Source organism: Tupaia chinensis, unplaced genomic scaffold, assembly GCF_000334495.1.
Source record: "Tupaia chinensis unplaced genomic scaffold, TupChi_1.0 Scaffold000539_1, whole genome shotgun sequence".
Lineage (NCBI taxonomy): Eukaryota > Metazoa > Chordata > Mammalia > Scandentia > Tupaiidae > Tupaia > Tupaia belangeri.
The window spans coordinates 5939209-5948141 of record NW_006160052.1 but is presented as its reverse complement, the minus strand read 5'-3'; the positions used below and the strand labels follow the sequence as shown (position 1 = coordinate 5948141).

General features: G+C 42.7%; 1 pseudogene; it reads left to right on the top strand.

The window, feature by feature from the left end:
* LOC102487877 (sorting nexin-6 pseudogene) overlaps positions 1 to 4758 on the top strand; it is a 10207-nt pseudogene extending 5449 nt beyond the window's left edge.
* Positions 4759 to 8933: the final 4175 nt, after the last annotated feature.

Sequence of the window (8933 nt, the reverse complement as noted above, 5' to 3'; positions counted from 1 at the left end):
TCCCAGATTATCTTTCATGTGGGAAAAAAAGACAAAAACATTCTCAGATAAACAAAACCTGAAAGAATTTACCAACACCAGACCAGCTCTCTAAGAAGTGCTGAAGGGAGTACTATACTAGGAAAACTAAAGTTGGACACAAAGAAATAAGAGCGCAAAAAACAGCCAAGGAAATGGCCAGCCTAATGGTAGGGACAAGGTGAATGTTGACTTCCAGAGTTTAAATGGAAAGAGCAGACCCCAGTAACACTGCAAATCCAATGCGAGAAAGATTCATTACATGAGACTGAACTGGTGAAATAGAATTTTATGACTTTTGACTAAAACATTATTGATTTCCTTCTATGCTTTGTTTTCCAGATTTAAGGATTTTTGTCTTCTCTTGAACCATTGATAATTTCATCTACCTACTATTTGAACTGAAGCCTAAACGTTTTCCTGGCTTTAAATCTTAAGCAAATTTCTCTTAACATTTTTTGATTTTGATCTATTCAAACTAAAACTGCTTTTCTTTAAATAAAAAAAAAGGCATTAAAAAATAAAAATAAAATAAAATAAAGAACAAGTCATAACAAAACAAAACAAACAAAAGCCTCACGCTGGTACATGTGCATGCGTGCCCAAAATCCCAAGAGGAGAATGGCGGAGTGGCCATACCCCTTGGGGGTCATTTCTTGCTTTCCGTCTCCTAGTTGAGCTCATGTGCCCTGTAGCAAAAAATTCTCCAAAAAATTAAATAAATAAATAAAATGAAGATGATTACTTTCAAAATATAAATCAAAGTTTGCCACTTTCTGCTCAAAACCCTCTCGTGGTTTTCTAATTCACAGGAAGTAGAAGTTCAATTCCTATTATGGTTTGTAAACTCTTATACAATCTACCTCCAGGTATTCTTTGGACCTAGTCACTTTCTATCTTCCCCTCACTAGTCTGCCCCAGCCACACAGGTCTCCGGGCCTCTTGCAAGCACACTAGGCCCTCAGCCTCTGGATCACAGCACTCACTGCCCTCTCCTCCTGGACTGCCTTTTAGTCAGCCACGCACATAGCTCGTTCGGGCACCCACGTCAGCCTTTTCCAGATGGGTCATTCCCCTTGAGGCTTTCCTTCATCGTCCCATTTAAAAGCACAACTTCCCTCAGTCCTTCTCTGCTTCATTTTTCCTCCTATGGCATTTTTTTCTTTTAAGGCTTACTTATTTATTTAATTTCACTTTTTTTTTTTTTAAGAGAGATTTTTGCTGTAGGGTGTGTGCACTTGGCAGAGAGACAGAACGTGAGAAAACACCCCCAGAGGGTTATTTCCTCCATTCTCCTCCCGGGATCTTGGGCACACACACACACGCACTCAGCGTGAGTTTTAAGCTGTCAGTTCTGGGACTCGAACCACGGTTCTCTATGTGGGAGTCCAGTGATGTAACCATTATGCCATATGCTGGTCCCTACTTGTCATTATTATTATTATTTAATTTAGCCAGAGAGAGAGAGAGAAAGGCAAAGTGAGAAAGCAAGGGACCAGATCCAGGATTCAAACTGCAGTTGGCTGTGTGGGAGTCCAGTGCCCCAGCCACCACACTACCTGCCGGCCCTTCCATGGCACTTTTTAATAATTTAAACATCACGTTTTATGTATTTATCTGTTTACTGTTTGCCTCCTCTCACCATACTTTTTTTTTTTTTAAGCTTTTTGCCATATGGTGTGTGCACTCACCAAAGACAGAGCGAGATGGTGAGAGGGAAAGTGAAAAATCATCCCCAGAGGGTGATGGCCATGCTGCAATATCTCCTCCTCCATTCTCCTTCTGGGATTTTGGGCACACGTGCACATGTTTGTACCCAGAGTGATTTTCAAGCCACCGGGTCCTGGATCTGAACTATGTTGACCATGTGGGAATCCAGCACCTTAACTATCATGCCACCTGCTGGCCCCACTCCCACTATACTTTAAGCTTCATTATGACAGATTTTTTGAGGGTGGAGGATGTTTTGTTCACCAAGTATTGCCAGTGCTTTGAACAGTTCTTGGGAATGATAAGAATTTAAGAAATGTCTGTTGGATGAAAGAAAAGAGAAACTCATATTTAGAGGTGGGAGTAGGAAGAAATACCATCTGAGGCAACGAAGAAGTAGCAGCTTCCTAAAAAGATAGGGGGATATGGGTCAGGCTGGGGTGCAGTGTTAAAACAACTGGCCCCATGTGAGAGAAGTCTTGGTGTATATCCCAGAGCCTCTCTGAACTCGCCAGACAGAGATGTGCACCTCTATGATCAGGGCTGGGTGAGGCTGGGGGTGGATGGTGGCAAGAAGACCCATTGTGCCTCTTTGTCTCATCTCTCATGGGGAGAAAGAAAGAAAGAGGTAAAAGAAGAGAATCCCTTCTTTATGCCCATGGATTTAACTATCATGATTGTAGGAGATCCCCAAATTTTTACTGTCAACCCTGTCTTCTGTCTTGAGGTACAAGAGCTGCATGTCTAAGTGAATGCTAGATGTCTCTACTGGGCATGTTTCAGATTGTAAAGACAACATGTCTACAAGCTAACTTGTCTTCCCTGACAAACAAGCCATGTCCGACTTTACTACTTTTTGTTAACAGAACCACTATTTCCCCAAGTCTCTCCCAATCTGCTCTCATCAACTGATCAGTTACCAAGACCTGTGTGTATTGTACCCCTACTATGTTTTCACATACCATTCCCCTCTTTCCTGCTGTCGCTGTCACAGCCTTAGTTGTGGCCTCCAACCTAGACCACGTTAGAAGCTCCACTGACAGACTTCTCTACTTTTTCTCTATAACCTATTCCAATTCAGTGTCTAATGACTGGTCTTCTCAAAACCTGATTCTGATGTCATTCTTCTGCTCAAGAATCTTTCATTGTTCTCCAATTTTTGACATTAAAGGCCTTCCATAATCTGACCCTACACACTTTTTCAGTCAAATTTCCTATTAAATATCCCCACTTGTCCAATCCTCTCATCAAGCTGAGCCAGTTACTATTCCTGGACCTCAGTGCATCCTTGCCTCTATGACTGCTCATGTTGTGCTGTTAAATCTTGTCTGATTTTGGTATTTTTGACCAGTGATCCTGGGACAACTAGACAGCCACATGCAAGAGAATGAAGTTGAATCCTTACCACACATCATATTTAAAAATGAACTCAAAATGTGAGACCAGCAGTTGGTGTAATGGCTATGACACTGGACTCCCATGTAGTCAATCACAGTTCAAGTCCCAGACCCGGTGGCTTAAACTCACGCCAGGCGTGTGTGCATGCATGCCCAAGATCCTGAGAGGAGAATGGAAGAGAAGGGATTGTGGTGTAGTTTTCCCTCCTGGGGGGTGATTTCTCACTTTCTGTCTCCCTGTCTCTCTTAATCTTTCTGGTGAGTGCATGCGTTCTAGAGCAAAAACCTCTTAAAAAAAAAAAAAAAGAGCTAAAACTATGAAAACTCTTAGAACAAAGCATAGGTATACATTTTTGTGAATTGAGGTTAGGCAATGGCTTCATAAATATGCTATTAAAGCACAAGTGACAAAAGAAAGCACAGATAAATTGGATTCCATCAGAATTTAAAACTTTTGGGTCAGGGCCTGCAAGTGGCATGGTGGTTAAGGCACTGGACTTTCACATGGCCAACCACAGTTCAAGTCCCAAACTCAGTGGCTTGAAACACACCAGTTGCATGTACATGTGTGCCCAAAATCCCAAGAGGATAATGGAGGAGAACAGATTACAACATGGCCATCCTCCAACAAGGGATGATTTCTTGCTTTCTACCTATCTCTCCAGTGAGCACATGTGCCCTTTAGCAAAAAATCTCAAAAACAAAACAAAACTTTTGGGGCCAGCTGGTGGTATGGTGATTAAGGTGGTTGAATCCCACATGGCTGGCTGACTGTCTGCAGTTCGAGTCCTGGACTTGGTGACTTGAAAAATGCCAAGTGCGTGTGCATGCAAGCCCAAAATTCTGAGAAAAGCATGGAAGAGAAGGGATTGTGGTGTGGCCATCCCTCCTGGGGTGTGCTTTCTTGCTACCCCCACCCTCCACCTTCTCTGTCTCTCTCCAGTGAGTGCAAGCACCTTATCACATTTTTGTTTTAAAATTAAGAAAAAATTTAAAACTTTTGTACTTCAAGGGGCCTCGGAGCAGCCATGATGGAAGGCCTGGACAATGGCCCAGCCTTCCCTTCTGAGAAGGACCGTGGACTTAAAGCAATAAATGTAGATCTTCAAGGTTATGCTGCTCTGCAGGTGGACATTCTGCTGCTCTTAGGAGAGGGATAAAATAGAATTCATTGTTCACACAAAGAGTTCATTGCCACATTTTAAGCAGAATGAGTTCTGTTGTCCAACAACATGAGTTTATTTGGCTTCACGATTCCTTCATTGAAAATGAAGGCGGCAGGTTACGTCATCCCGCCAGCACCACCAAAACCTGATTTTGATGCTTCAAGGGATACTTAGAGAAGGAGAAGGGTCAATGACAAACGGAGAATTCACAAAGACGAAACAGGAGCTAGGAGCTGAATATTTGGCACTATTCAAGAAGACAGTGGCAATGCATGAAGTGCCCCTGTGTCGTGTGGCAGCACATCCTATTTTGAGAAAAGATTTAAATTTACATGTCTTCTTGGAATATAATTAAGATTTGAGTGTATGAGAAAAAGATTAAAAGAGAGATACTTGAAGATTTCTTTTAAAACATGGTTAAATCAGCAGGTAGGGTAATTGTTTCAGGACTCAAGGATGTGGATGATTTCTTTTCTTTTCTTTCTTTTTCTTTTTTTTTTTTTTTTGAGAGGTTTTTGCTGTGGGGCGCCAGAGAGAGACAGAGAGACATAAAATGAGAAACCAACCCCACAGGTGGGATGACCACGCCTCAATCCCTTCTCCTCCATTCTCCTCTCGGGATCTTGGGCACGCACGCACATGCACCTGGCGTGAGTTTAAGCCACCGGATCTGGGACTTAAACCTCAGTTGACTGCATGGGAGTCCAGTGACATAGCCATTACGCCAACTGCTGGTCCCAAAAGAGAATCATCTCCTGGGGGACGGCCATGCCATTGTCCCTTATGTCCTCTCAGGGTTTTGGGCACGCACACACACGTACCTGGTGTGATTGTCAAGTCGCTGGGCCCAGGACACAAACCGTGCTATTGGCCGTGTGGGAATCCAGCCACCTTAACTTCCATGCCACCTGCTGGCCCTGCACATGATTTCTCTGGGCAAGTTTTTAACATTCCTTTTAGAGTGTCATAACTGAGTTAAGGCAGCATCTGCTAAATCGGATTGGATGCGAGACCCCACAAGAGAGCTGCAGATGACTTGGTACTGGAATCGGTTCTTCACTACATGCCTTAGGAACTCGGGATTCTACAGACGTATGCAAGTTTTTTTTTTTCAAAGCTTCAGAATTGTTTGCTAAAACACAAAAAATAGAAGCATGAGTGTCTGCTGATGTGGCCCTCAGGCTTTCTGATCTTTTAAAATATTACGTACGAGAATCGCAAGCAGCTAAGGATCTCCTCTATTGAAGATCTAGGTCACTAGTGGATTACGAAAATGCTGACAAAGCCCTGGATAAAGCAAGAGCAAAAACCAGAAAACAAAGATGTCCTACAGGCCGAGACATCTCAGTAGTTATGCTGTCAGACATTTGAAAAAATATCCGAGTCTGCAAAAAACAAGAACTTAGAGATTTGAAGACGAGAAGAGTTGCTACATTCAGAAAAAATGTGCTGGAACTGGCAGTTAGAACTGAAGCCTGCAAAGGGTAACCTGTAATTGCTGCAGAACTGCCTCGTGGTGTTCAGTGGGGGCACACAGGCCACACTCCACCTTCCTGTTAAAAAGGGCTGCCTTCCTTCGGATTTTATTTTTGTTTTCTTAATGATGTTAGGCATCTGTGCTCACTGGAAACAAACCGCTGAAAAAGTGCAACTACTTTTCTCGGGGAACCTGGAGCAGCGCCGCACACAGTGACATGGGCACTGTTTTCCAGGACAGTTGTCTGTCGCCATGTGCTCATCTTACTCGAAAGTCCAAAGTTCGGTCTTTTTTTTTTGCAGAGGTTTTTGCTATAGGGCGCGTGCACTCGCCAGAAAGACGGAGAGAGAGAGACAGACAGAAAGCGAGAAATCACCCCCCACGGGGGATGGTCACACTGCAATCCCTTCTCCTCCATTCTCCTCTTGGGATCTTGGGCACGCACGCATGCACGCACACGCGCCCGGCGTGAGTTTAAGCCACCAGGTCCGGGACACGAACCGCGGTCGACTACGTGGGAGTCCAGCGACAGCCATTACGCTAACTGCTGGTTCCCTAGGGGGTGATTTCTTGCTTACTGTCTCTTTGTCTCTCTGTTTCTCTAGTGAGCTCACGTGCCCTATTATAACAAAAACTTCTCTCTCAAAAAAAAAAGATACCATCAGAATGGGAGAAAATATTTGCAAAGCGTGTGTCTGATAAATTAATATCCAGAATATATAGAAAACTTTGAAGTTCAACAACAAAATACAAACGATTTGATTAAAAAATCGGCAAAGGCCTTAAATAGACATTTCTGCAAAGAAGATATATAAATGGCCAATAAGCACATGAAAAATTCTCAACATCATCAGGAAAATATGAATAAAAAACACAAGGGAGCTCAAATTTAAAAGACAAGTGTCGGTGAGGATGTGAAAGAGTCTGAGCACTCATTCACTGCGTGTGAGCTTGTAAAATGGTGCAGATGTTGGAAAATAATCTGGCAGTCCCTGTAAGTGTTAAATATGCAGTTACTATATGATCCAGACATTCCACTCTTAATTATATATTCAAGAGAATTAAAAACATGTTCAACAAAAAGTTGCACATTAGAGATCATAACAGTATTATTACAGTCCCAAATGTTTATCAACCAATAGGTGGATAAATCAAATGTGATTAAAAAAATTTTTTTCCTTAGAGATTTTTGCTTTGGGGTACATGCGCTCACCAGAGAGACAGAAAGTAAGAACCCCCCCACCTCCAGGGGTTATGGCCACACTGCAATCCCTTCTCCATTCTTCCTCAGGATTTTGAGCATGCACACACATGAGCCCAGTGTGAGTTTTAAGCCGCCTGGTCCGGAACACGAACTGCGGTCAACTGTGAGAGTCCAGTGACATAACCATTACGCCGTCTTCTGATCCCATAAAATGTGATTTTCATTATGGGATATTACGCCACCATAAAAAGACTTGTTAAGCAGACCCCCCCCCAAAGCACAGGCAATAATCCCCAAAATAGACAGGTGGGATTACATCAGATTAAGAAGTTTCTGCACAGAAAAGGACTCTATAATTAGTGTGAATCTACAACCCTCAGAATGGGAGAGAATTTTTGTTAACTGTGCCTCAGATAAGGAACTGATAACCAGAATACACAGGAAACTCAAGCAGCTTACCCAGAAGAAAATGATTGACCCAATTAAAAGATGGGAAAATGAGCTGAATGAACAACTCTCTAAGGAAGATATACGAACAGCTGAAAAGCACATGAAAAAACACTCAAGATCCCTCATTGCAAGGGAGATGCAGATCAAAACCACAATGAGATACCACCTAACCGCAGTCAGAATGGCAAAGATTGGTGAAAAGGGAACACTCCTACATTGTTGGTGGGAATGTAATTTGGTCCAGCCACTGTGGAGAACACTATGGATGTTCCTCAAAGACCTTCAAATAGAACTACCATGATCCAGCAATCCCACTCCTGAGTATCTACCCAAATGACAGGAGAATGTTCAGTTGGAAAAGGGCTTGTACATCAATATTCATTGCAGCCTTATTCACGATTGCCAAGACATGGAACCAACCCAAATGTTCACAAACAGATGAATGGATTGAAAAAGTGTGGCAAATATACTCCATGGAATACTACTCAGCCATAAAAAACAACAAGGCCCCAGAATTTGATAGAAAGTGGACAAATATGGAAGATCTGCTGCTGAGGGAAACAAGTCAGGCTATGAAAGAGAGACATTGTATGTCTCCACTTAATACATACCGACTGTCTGCATTCTATGGTACCGACTGAAATTCTGGAGAACATAAAAAGCATTAAAATTGTCATGGACACTAGAGACAAAGCAGAAGGAAAGCATGGGAGGGGAAGAGCAAAGGAAAGGAAAATTGGGGGAAAAATAGAGAGGTAAGACATCTGTGGGACACAGACATTGTTTATTATCTGTTAATGAGGATGTGTATAGTATTCTCAACTGGACTGAACCGAGGTATATATCATAGTGGGTAAAGTCTCTTTAAAATCTAAATGATGTGTAGCTATTGAATGTATAAATAATAATAAAGAAAAAAATTTTAAAAAGAGCAAAGTACTGTTGCATGCTACAGCATGGATGAACCTTGAAGATATTCTAAGTGAAAGAAGCCAGACACAAAAGGCCAAAAGGCCAGAAATTGGTTATGTATTTTTTTTTTTTTTTGGAGAGGTTTTTGCTATAGGGCGCATGCGCTCACCAGAAAGACAGAGAGAGACAGAGAGACAGAAAGCGAGAAATCACCCCCCAGGGGGGATGGCCACGCTGCAATCCCTTCTCCTCCATTCTCCTCTCAGGATCTTGGACACGCATGCACACGCACCTGGCATGAGTTTAAGCCACCGGGTCTGGGACTCGAACCACGAGTCAAATACATGGGAGTCCAGCGACATAGCCATTACACTAACTGCTGGTCCCAGAAATGGTTTAATTCTATCTATATGAAATGTCCAGAGAGGAAATTCCGTAGAAACTGAAAGATGAGCAGTTGCCAGGGATGAGAGGAGAGGGAATGGAGAGTGACTGTTGAGGGTTTCTCTGTGGAGTGATGGGGATGTTCTAAAATGGATTGTGGTGAGGACTGCACAAGTCTCTGACTGGTACACTTTAAAAACGGCAAACTTTACAGC